This window comes from Lolium perenne, chromosome 1 (genome assembly GCF_019359855.2).
Source record: "Lolium perenne isolate Kyuss_39 chromosome 1, Kyuss_2.0, whole genome shotgun sequence".
Classification (NCBI taxonomy): domain Eukaryota; kingdom Viridiplantae; phylum Streptophyta; class Magnoliopsida; order Poales; family Poaceae; genus Lolium; species Lolium perenne.
In genome coordinates, this window is record NC_067244.2 from 10,706,101 (window position 1) to 10,718,267 (window position 12,167).

The 12,167-nt window shown below is 47.8% G+C and overlaps 2 pseudogenes; one reads left to right on the forward strand and one right to left on the reverse strand.

The window, feature by feature from the left end:
• The first annotated feature begins 8,250 nt into the window (after positions 1-8,250).
• LOC127325984 (uncharacterized) lies at positions 8,251-8,900 on the forward strand (annotated as a pseudogene).
• A 1,325-nt stretch (positions 8,901-10,225) lies between these two features.
• LOC139831381 (thaumatin-like protein 2) lies at positions 10,226-11,468 on the reverse strand (annotated as a pseudogene).
• Positions 11,469-12,167: the final 699 nt, after the last annotated feature.

Below are 12,167 nucleotides of genomic sequence, written 5' to 3' on the forward strand. Positions count from 1 at the left end.
TGAACTGTTGTCTTAGCTGAAGTGAGCTATTTGCTGTGCATGTTTAAATGTATGAAATAGAGGCAATGTATAGCCAAAATTTTGATTGGTTAACTGGCTTCATAAGTAGTTCCATTTAATCTAGGCAAAGAGTCGAGTGAAGTTTGAAATATTTGGCTACATTCTTATAGGATTTCTTCAGCTTGCTGTTTGAAAGTATGTGGAATGCTGAAGTAGGCACTGACCACTGGATGCTTTCTTTTGCCATAGCGTTGTTCTGTGTCTGGCTGTTTTCACTTGTCTACACATTCTACTTGTCTACTATTTTATTTTGTGCTATGTGCACTGGTATAGTTCATATTTTCATTTGCGTTCTGAATGTCCCTAAAAAGGCAAACTTAATTGCGAAATTTTGAGATAACTATACTTCCATGGATGAGTTACCTTAGCTAATATTTCATTTGTCAAAGAAAAATTTGATGCATCACTTGGGCCAGAAAGCACTGGAGTTAAAGTAGCTAGCTAAATAGCTACAATGTCTCAATCGATCGAAGTATTTGGGCAGAGAAGAAAAAGAGTAGCTAGCTAGCTTTGGGTGTGCAAGAATAAGATCGTAAGGACCCATGCAGCCGCACCTACATGCGTATGACCTTGGCTCTTATCTGGCGCCAGCGATGAGGCGGTCTGGCATGGCCAAGGCGCAAGAGCGGCGCTGCGAGCAAGACATCAACATGGCAGTGTGAAAAACAACCTTAATTTCTACCTCTTTTGCTGGGCTTTTGCTAGAGCCATCCACTTTTGGTTGTATGAACTTTTGCTAGAGCCATCCACTTCAGTCCCTCCTTCGGAGCCTCAACTTGATCTTCAAATATTAGGTCATCACACTCGTCCTCATGAATACCCATCCTGTGTAGCATGTCGTCAATTTCTTGCAGTTTCTTGATCCCCGATCCGCCGGCGGCGGAAGATGAATTTGCACACAACTCCATGGATTGCCCACGAACAGCAGCCCATGTCCCGTCTGGACACAACCCACACACCATGCAAGAGGCGCGCTCGAGATCTTCAAGCAGGAAGAGAAGCCAGAAGAAACCAGGACCTGAGAGAGATCGAGATCAAACCGGAACCCTAGTCGCCTAAGTCAAAAACCCTAATCGTCTCACCTAGGTCAAACACAACCTTATCTGTTGGTCAAGGAAGCGATGATGTTTTAATTTCTTCCAATCTCCTAGGAAGAGTAGAATAGTAAACGTCAATGATTTACAAGATCAGAGCTAGCGGGGTATCCAAATTCCTATAAAACAGGGATTCCTCAAGCAACTGATTTGGTGGTAATCCAGCATAAAATCCTAATTCACTCATTAATGATTTACCAGCGTGTCCCAAATATAGAATTTAGTCATATTTGGATATTACTGGTGACAGCTTTCTCCGTATCTCCAAAATGACATGATTGACGTAGGGCCGGGAATGGCATGCCTAAACAGATCTCCATAATTTATGTGCCATGCATCAATGTAGCTGAGCAACAGATTTGCATGGATAAGCAGCTATGAGTAATAAGAAGGAATCTGCTCACTGAATTCTAGGAAAGCAATAAATTTTCAAAGGAAACCAAATACTAGTTCCTGATCCTTCCTCTCTCGAGGCCTCTACAATTAGTACCACGGCATGCACGCAATTAGAGGTTTGTGGACTGGCTTCCAAGTCATCCATCCGTGACAAGAATCATCTTAGCCAGTCATCCATACTGAGGGATCTTTGAAAAGAATCATCTCAGCCGTCCCTCCATCCATCGCTATCCAACAGAGACGGGATTGCTTCTCATCTTCTTCTTCCATCTAATCCTCTCCATCTATAAGTAGAGACCCTTTGTTACTGTCCGCGTGTGGCGAGCGCGTGTGACTTTTGTGACTTAGACTTTGACTCTTGCTCGGCGAGGGGAGGGGAGCGGCCTGCCGTGATGCTCCGGCACGGCGGAGGCGCGCGGCCATGTCGACTTGGTCGGAGGCGCTTGCGCGGTTTCCGGCCGGTGGCGATGCTGGGCCGGGGAGGGCTCGGCCATGGTGTTCCGGAGGCGAAACCACGCACGCACGTTGGCATGGTGGGAGGCGCGCGATCGGATGAGATCGATTGGGGGTTTTTTTCTTGGCCAGATCGAACAACGGCCGCCCATTTCTGTCTTCTATTCGCTTCTCGCTGTGCCCCTCTTTTCCTTCCAGCATGGGCATGGGCACTAGCTGCGTAGGACGAGCGTCACTTGGCATGGAGGAGGCGGCGGCAGCTCTCCCGCGGGCGTCTCCTCAGATTCTGATGCTCGCCGTGACCGCCGTCCTGGCGTGCTGGTGCGCCGGGCGCGCGCTGGAGTGGGCGTGGTGGAGGCCGCGGCGGCTGGGCGCGGCGCTGAGGTCGCAGGGACTCCGTGGCACGGCGTACCGCCCGCTGGCCGGCGACGAGCCCCTCAACGGGCGGCTCAACCGCGAGGCCAGGTCCCGGGCCCTGCCGCTGCGCTGCCACGACATCGCGCCGCGGGCGATGCCGCTGATCCATCAGCTCATCAAGGAAAACGGTGTGTGCTCTGCTTGTCCTTGTGTTTGGCTCACTCTGTTTCGAAATTATTTTACGCCGCTCTGCTTGTGTTTTAGCTAACTAGTCACTCCCCTGTTTCGAAAATTTGCTTACGGACACCATTATTTTACGGCGTTTGTTAAAACACACTGCCCGATTATATCTTTGCCATGAACACACTGCCCGATTATATCTTTGGCATGAAGGGCCAGGGCTAGCGGGGGACAGTCTGCCTCCCTATGATTAATATTTTTCACAAACATCCCTTTAAAATTTGCAGATTTGGCACCTAAATTTGGCAAATTTTAGCTATTACCCCCTCCAACTTATGTGATGCATATTTAGCCCCCCTTTTTTTGTAATCCTGGCTCGTCTCTGTTGCCAGGTACCATTACAATTCTGTGACACAATTATCAAAATACACTACTAGGCTAAAAACGAAAAGTTTTGCACCTTGTCTTCAAAACCAGTCAAAGCATGGTCATCTCTCATCCCAGGCTAAAGACGGATCTAAGGATGGTGAAGCTGTGTTGGCGGCGGGAGAGGGTTTTAACACCACCGGAGCTAGTGTAACTAGTCGAGCGGCGACTCGATTCACAACAAAGAATAGGTGGGGAAGGTACGGAATGGTGGCGAGACGAAGGCAGGAAAACAACATAAGCCTACTGCCCCCGAACTTGGTCGGGGGGAGGGGACGATGGGACGCAAGGTGGAGCGTTTGGAAGTTTCAACACACGTAGTTGGTTGCTCCTCCTGCACGTGTAAACTGAGTTTTGGGTCTCCTCATGAGTCCCAACTTGGAGGAAGCCAGATATGTTTCTCCCTTCCAAAAGTATTTGGAAGTTGATGGTCACTTTGTTCGTTTTCTAAAACTAGGGATGAAAATAGAGCGGAAAATTTCTGACTTCTCCATGGAAATACATAAATGGAACTGGAAAATATGAAAATAGAAAGGGAATTTTTCGAAATAGAAACCAAAATAGAATTATTTTGATAGAAACAAAAACAAAAGCAAAGACAGAACAATCGTGGTCCGAGCAACAAAAGTGTAAACATAATTTATGTTTCCTTCTAAGACGGAATTTTTGTTTTAGGGTTTGATGTGCATGACCTATTCCAACTATCATAATATGTGACCTTGTCAATCCCATCCCAAAGCAGACCAAGTAATCCCTTAGTTACTTCGAGGAAGCTTTCATGGTTGGACCCTTTCCATATTGTCGAGTATACTGAGCATCAATAGTAGGGTTAGGGGTAAGATTTGTCGGTTTCTTGTTTTGCTTGATTTTTTTTTCACGATTCAAGTGGTATCTTGGTTTCGATAAACATCTGCTTTTCGCTCTGTCTCCGTACTGTATTTTGTGTGCATCTTCTTTCGACAGTATCTGTTTTCGTATTTATTTCCTGGTTTTTTATTTGTTTTTTACTACCACAAAAAATATGAAGATAAATGTGCCACCCAGTTTTGTCCTTTCCGCTCTGTTTTAGTCCCTAGCTAGAATTGTGATTTTAACGATTTTTCTTTTTAGGAGTTCCACATCCCCTTTTTTTTTCTTCTATCGTAGCTTAGCCTCTAAATGGAGTTTCCAGGAACTAGATATTTTATATACTACTACATCTGAAATACAGCCCATGTTTCCCAAGCTGAGATGTGGCCGACTTCCATCAACTACACCGTGGGATGGCGCCGGAGATCTTCCGCACGGCGGCGATCACAAGTTCCAACACCAGCGGCGACGGCAGCCTGGCCTTCCTCTCTCTTGGCCATTCCACGGAGGTGATGTGCGCTGAGCGGCAGCTCAGGGTGGCCCGCGTCCGGCGGCCAGGGAAGCCCTCCGAATTGATCCCGGGACGGCGCGGCCGCGTCCTCCACCTTAATTAGAGCGGTTCCCTCAGCCGCGTCGGAATCTATTCTACCGCACTGCTAGTGCGCACCCTATCCATGTATGGGAATCTTTCATACAGACAAATGCGGTATCTTTTGGCACTCCCAGTCTCCCATAGTTCCATTCCTGCCTATGTCCTACTGTTTTGAATCAAGGAGTTGAAGATTATTTCTATGTTTCCTAGTATATGTTAATTTGGGGACCGATGCGAAGTTTTGCCACAAGTTTCTATGTTCTGAATCTTGAGCATTACTGCCAGTACAAAATTGATTCCTTGGCTGGAGCTTTTTATCTTTTGGTAAAATTATTCCCAAAATGTTGCACTTATTCATACTTCAATGAATATCATTTCATTTCTTTAATTTTCACCTGTTAGTTCTGCTTCAGCTCACTATTCCGAGGAAAGAATGCACCACATACCATTATATTCACTCTGCTGTATGCTGGTTTCATTGCTACATAGTTACATACAGGGGTAGGTTATTTGCAGGGTCCCTAACAAGCACCCCCAAGAGATACGTGTATCAATCCAGCAAATACTGCAAACATACATTGATTGTTAGAATCACATAGTTTTAAAGAGCTGGCTTTAGCACCGCTATAGCTGTTTGAGCATTTTTCCGCTAAACGAAATCATGTATAATTGTCCGGTATAGCCTCATTTTGCTCCACTATAGCACCAATATAGCTGTTTTGGAAGGCTGCCGCTATTTTCCACAGCGGGCTATTTAAAACATTCAATCACTTGATTTACAGGTGAGATGTTCATCAGCTGGTTTGGGCCTGTGCCTAGAGTATGGAGAGCCTTCTCCTCAACTCCAATTATGTATCAACCAAAGTAAGTGCAATAAATACCCAAGCAAGTGAAAAGTAGAGCCAAAATGGTATGAGAGAGAAGGGGGGACGAGCTAGATGGAGGAAGAAGAATGGCTTGTGTAGTGTGGTAGGTGGGAGGTTGGCTCACTTTTGTATATCTGGTTCGCTAATTCTGTGGCGCACCGAGCACAGTGTGCCACAGAATACCTTATTTCTGTGCCGCACTGTGCAAATGCGCCACAGAATAGCTTATTTTTGTGGCGCACAGTGGGACTGCGCCAGAGAATAAGGAATTTCTGTGGCGCACTCGGGTAAGTGCGCCATAGAAATAGTAAAACCAATGATTGGGGGTGACAGGTTGTAGGGTCCACCAAGTTTTTGTGGCGCACGGTTCCCTGGTGCGCCACAAAATTAAGCTATTTCTGTGGCGCACCTTGCCTGGTGCGCCACAAAATAAATTTATGTGGCGCATTTTTAATGGTGCGCTATAGAACTAAGCTCCGCCTATAAGGGTTTTCCTACTAGTGCATGGTGAAGTCAGAAGAAGAGAATATCATGAAGGCCGGATTGGAGAACTAGCTAATGGAGGTTCAAGTCTTTGCTTGTTGATGGGCTTGCTTGGTGTTTCGGACTTCGCGGCAGTGGTATGGAAGTGGAGGCGGCAAAGACATGTGAAGTTCGGAGTCTTACCTTTCAGGGTGAAAATCCAAGGTCCGGCCTTAATCGGTTGTGCTCGGCAATGCCTTTGTTGAAGGGATTGTTTTGAGAGCGAAGACTATCTTCGTGGTGAAAACCTAAGATCTTTGATCGGGCGTAGGCGGCGCTTGTGCACTGGTCCCTTCTTGGAGGAGTTGGTTTTGAAGATTCTGATTTTCAGGGGTTGTCTTGGTGGTGTTTGTATTTCTGTTGCTAGGGCTGTGATACTGTAGCGGGACTTTTATTTCTTAGTTTTCTTTTTCTCTTTTTTGGCTATGTGCATCCGTAATGTTTTAGGGCATTGCGTTGTTGTAGAGGCTGGGTGTAATTGGTATCCTTCGATATTAATATATTCCCTTTATCGAAAAAGACAACAACAAGGTCGAAGAGGGTGCCGAAGCAGCGCTCCGATGTTTCCTAAGGCCAATACCTTCTCCCCCATTCTTCTCGCCACAAAAAGATGATGCGGCACGTAACCCTAGTCACCACACTCAATACCCTCTCCCCCATTCTTCTGCCGTGCACGTGAAACCAAAGTTACCACATCGTTTCGTGCCGCTATGCCAGGCTGCCCGAGATCCTTCGAGCATCAGCGAAGCTCCGCCACCTCTCCGCCGACACAAGCTTGTTGGGAAGCTCACGATCGAGCAAATCAACCTCACATATTCGAAGTCCTTCCAACGCCGTCCGGTCATCTCTAGCCACACAAACCGCTCCATTGCAAATGTGGCAAGTTTCTAGTCCCATGTACCCCTCTCCATCTTCCTCTCGCTCTGTAGCCTCCCCGCGCAAAACACCATCGTGTGCCACCGCTCGGCATCATCGCCTGCGTCAGTCCAGTGGTCAATAACCAATGGCGCAGCCCCATTTTGGTGCCCATTAGTCGTCAACATCCAAAGGCTAGCTCGCGTAGACCCTCTTCGCCCTCCTTTGTCGTAGGGTTGGTTGTTAGGAGAGCAGCCAGCCATGCTGACCAAGCACAGAAGTTTAAGGAGAACTGTAGGTCGGCAAAAAAGTTTAGCTCACTTGGTTAGGGAAGTGGATGTACAACCCAGCCACCCAGGTTCAAGTCTCCACGGACGCAGATTTGGGTTCTTATTATTTCACACAAAAAAACCACTGTAGGGGCTTCCCTACCGTATTCCTTTCAAAAAAAGAAAGTTTTATTAGTTTTTAGTATAGTTATTTAAAGAATTGATAGAAATAAGATTGCATCCAATAGATTTGAACCCCGCCCTCCGACATGGACCCAGTGAAATTGAATTCCCCGTGAAGATTGTCGCATTATGAGAAATACAAAAACAATATGTGGAAATGCTTGGTTTAATAAGCTCCATCTCAACATGTCCAAATTATGCATATGCATAAATAAATTTTAATCGTGTAGATATGTTCGCTGTGATCTTGCAAACTTAAAGTTGATATGTTGATACGTGTGTGGTACCCTATTTTACATCATCTGCGATGGAAGTGTGCTCTATTTTACATCATCTGCTATGACAATAAGTGTTCGATGTTCTAAAATAATATCTAGGTGCCTTAAAATACATCATATATTCGATGCACTTTTACATTTCAAACTCATACATTGGATAGTAATACATTTATGGCCAATTATTTCAAAATTATTTCATGATAAAGGCATATATTTACTTTTGCCTTTTGTCATGTTGTCTTACCATTAGCCGTCCATTCATTAAGAAGATCCAAAGATAACGTGTATGATTCCTGTGGTTGGCAATTTAGCACAGCTGGCTCATAGGCCGGCGAGGCCATCTTGGATGGGCAAGCGGTCCAAAGTCCATGATCTGCTCTGCACTGTTAATTTAAACATTGAACAGTATTAAGTCCCTTCTAAAATATAAGTATTTTTAGCTTTCCATAAATGTTTATATTTCACGAAGGAGGTAACGTTTATGTGTCTTAATTCCAGCATTGGAAGCTGTACATTTATGGCGAATAATATAATAGAAAAAAATATGCCGCAAGACACTTCTTTTGTTTATTGCTAGCATAATAAAGTATGACCAAGACTCGTTCGTCTTCATTAAGAAAATTTATTTATGGCGAAAATACAGCTATCACAACAAATTTGATCTCCCATTGTCACTTCATAAAGAAATTCCATTTTAGCAGCGTATCACAAAATTTGATCTCCCATTTATGCCTCAAGATTTGCATCATCTTACTACATAGACCCACCAAATTAAAGCCTCAAGATTTGCCCATGGAATCTTACTACATAAACCCACCAAAAGCCTCAAGATTTGCCTCCTCTCCATTCTCCCCAAACGAGACACCCAAAATGGCAGCGAGGCTTCTCATCCCCATCCTCCTAGTGCTCCTTGTCGTCTCCACGTGGCGCTCGCCTCCATCGTGAAGGAGACGTGCGCGAAGGTGGAAAACATATCGCTCCGCAAGGAACTGGAGGCCGTCTGCGTGACCACGCTCCAGGCGGCGCCGGGGAGCGCCACCGCCGACACGCACGGGCTGGCCGTGATCGCCACGAACCTGACGCTGGTCAACTACACGGCGGCGGTGGCCACGATCAAGGACCTACAACGGCACGGCGGCTGGACGGTCGGCCAGCAGGCTGCGCTGGCCACGTGCCGTGAGCGGTACACCGAGGGGCTCAACGCGATGCATAGAGCCATCCAAGCACTGGCCACGATGCAGAAGCAGGCATACGAGGACAACATGATCGCTGCCGTGAGGGCCTCCACCGACTGCGCCGCCGCGTCCGTGGCCGCGGATAAGGAGGAGTCGCCTCTGCGCAAGGTGAACGCCGACGCCGAGCACCTAACCGTCGTGGCCATGGTGATCTTTTTCTTGTTGTACGTGTAGCAAGCAGGATACCTGTGGATCTTGCCGTGTGACCGGTGTTAGATAGATCGACAGATCTATGAAAATAAAAACAGTAATTGAATGCGTGATTTGATTGCTTTGTGCCATTAATTTCATGTTCGTAAGTATTGAGATTTAGCTGTCTCCTTCGTGCTGCCCGTGAATGAGAGCGGCCGTTGTTACTGCTTCAGAACTTGACAAGTTTCAAGTTCAACTGGACGCAGACGCAACGCGGAGCTTTTCAGGTGACAGAGGCACTTGAACCTAAATTCCAGTGTTGCATGAATAGAGGATTGTGGAAGATCGCTAGTAGAAGGCCGGAGGAACGTGAGCACTAGAGGCCAGGCCCTTTTTCTTCTCTTAGAGCATGTCTAGTAGAACCCTTAAAACTATAAAAGTTTTCTAGGATTTACAGGCTGAGATTTGCATGTTTTGGACACATTTACAGGTTGAAAAATAGGGGCAAAGAATAGAACCCCTAAACCCATAAAAAACGGTTATTTCCCTCCCGCCCGAAATGCAGTTTAGAGGGTCAACCCCTCTCCAACCCGTTTTTTTACAGGCCAAGAATAGATTCCCAGGTCGGACCTGGGAAATTTTTTACAGTTTTACAGTTTTAGGGGCTCTAGTCTTTGCGATTTTTTCGTCAAAAACTGTAAAAAAGCGGTTATTTTTACAGATTTAGGGGTTTAGGGGCTCTACTAGACATGCTCTTAGCAGGCAGCTCTACACTTCTCTTTCTTGCTCGAGCCGGATGATAATAAATGCCATACAAAATGAATTGGAAAAGGGATGACGTACGCAAGCAGCTGAAGGCAACTTAGCTACAACAGTCATCGCTGCAAATAATTGTGTCATCTTCCAAAAGCATTCTGTCATCTTCCAATCTATTCATCATTAATTGTGGGTGCTCACTAGAAATATTCGTCACTATACCATGTTCAGCCTTTCAGGCATCCATACATGCCAACCAAAATCTAATGAACAACAAGCACATCTGTCAACATGATGAACATCGATCCCAGTCCCATTGCTTCTCTTCACTTGTGAACAAGCTGCACACCAGTACGACATACAGTTTCAGAAAAGAGGCTTAATTACCAATGGTCGGAAACTTATTGATAAGTGTTGACGTTGCATGGCTGATGATATCTTGGTTCGAATTGTTAACTTTCTTGGTAATCCAGCGCGCGTGTGTTGTTCCTCCTTATTATCTTCACATTCATTTGCTTAAGGAATTCTCAATTTTATATTTGCAAAGAATGGGTCTTCGCTATCATCATTTAATTTGTGCGTGGGCTCTATATCGAGAGGCCAGTTACGATGTAATAAGCTCATTTTCGAAGATTTACAGTATGATAGAAACCGATTGGCGCATCAATCTGTTTCTCCTTACAGTAAGTTGAATGCTGACCAGCTGCTTATTTATCATGAAATTACATGTGCTCTGTCTGCGCGGAGGCGGCACCGACCATGGTCAGATGGGCGAGCTCCGTCTGGGCGGAGGCGGCACCGACCATGGTCAGATGGGCGAGCTCCGTCTCGGCGTAAGACGACCTTGAGCTCGCGGGGCGCGATGCGGCTCGTGGCGGTGGCTCACGGTCGGTACCGTTCACCCGCGTCAGCGGGCACCGCCGCTTGAAGTACCCGGGGTCCCCCTTGCACGCCACGATGATGCGGCAGTCGTCGATTTTGACCTGATCCACGGGGCACCCGTTGGTGAGGTTCAGCGGGCAGCCCAGCGCCGGGCACTGCCCGCCGTCGCTGAACAGCGGGGTGACCACCGTCGCCAGGTTGAAGCCGTCCTCGAGGCTCACGCTGTACGTCGCGAGGTCCTCGGTGGAGTGCACGGCCAGCTGCACCACCGTCCTCGGCGGCGACGAGCCCGTGTCGCAGCTGGTCGGCGTCCTGCAGAAGGTGCGCGCCACCACGCTGCCAGCCCAGAAGGTGTCCGGGAAGGGGAAGGAGACCAGCCCCCCGTTGGGGTCGAGCTCGATGGTGTTGTCGGAGATGGAGGAGAAGTTCCCGTTGGGGGTGACCAGCGGGGTCACGGGGAACGGGCAGAGGTTCTGCAGGGTCAGCTTGGTGTCCGCCGCGCGCCGATGCCGCCAGAGCGGCGGCGGCCGCAAGCAGGAAGGCGCGCGAGGGCGAGGCGCTCGGCCATGGTAGCCATGTGCTCTTGTTTCTTGGCTTTGCAGGGGTGGTGAGGAACTGGTGATATCGTTTAGGCGGACGTGCAAGCCTGTTTGTATAGGCAAGGCGCCGTGAGTGCTATGCGTGTTTTAGAATAACCATGGAGTTCGTTGTACGGTTACTTAGGTACGTACGGAGGAGAGGTAGCATCACACTGATTTGTATTCACTCGATGTGTGGCAGTGGCTCACGGTGGGTACCCGGCCGGGGTGGGTCCCCCTTGCACGTACGTTACGTACGCCACCATGATGCCGCGCGCGCGCACTCGTCGATTTTGACCTGATCCATCCACGTACGGGGCACCCGCTGGTGAGGTTCAGCTGTCAGACCGTGCGACGGTGCACTCCAGCTGTCGATCGCCTTCCCTCGCGCGCGTTACCGGCCGATGGGCATGCACGCACTCCTGACTCGTGACTCGCGCGGGTGTGCACGCAACGTGAGCCCTCCCGCCGACATGAGCCGCGTTCCGCCACACCTCACCTCCATGGCACACAGGTGGCCGCCGAGGGGACTCTCTAGGCCTAGGGAGAATACTTTATCCATCTAAAACTCGTCAAATATACTATATTGCTAGAAGTACATAAATTCTGATACTAGATACCCGATGATTTCTTCTTAATTACACCGGTCGGTAGGTACCAAGAAAGCCCACATTTGCTATCTCCAACGACATGCATCGTATAAACGACACGACACGGGTGGACGCATGCCCGTATTTGCAATACATAACGTATCTAGGGGTTCCCTACTTCCCAAGCCCTAGCACGACACGTGATAGCCACATTCTATCATTAGCACGTACGAAATTCGCATAAAGTAACCTATTTTCCAGAGCCGTAGAACACGGTGAATTGGGGAAACATGTCATCACGACCCAAAACGCTAGAAATCCAAGATTACCACTTGGGTGTTTTCTTTTACGTTGTCCCATACAAAGTTGGCTAGCTACGCGTCTTTAATTAGTTAGGGTGGCGCCACCTTTTGACCATGGCGACGACACCTTGGTGTCGCATGGTATCGATCATGTGTTGTCCTTAGGCTTCACCGATAATACACAAATGTCGTTGCTTGCTATCTTCTATTGAATGCCTTCTGATCGTGCCAGAGACACTACTCCGTGTTATTGTGTTTGCTGTATGCATACCCCCTCGATTCATCCGGTGGTCTTCCCACCATCGGTGTCAT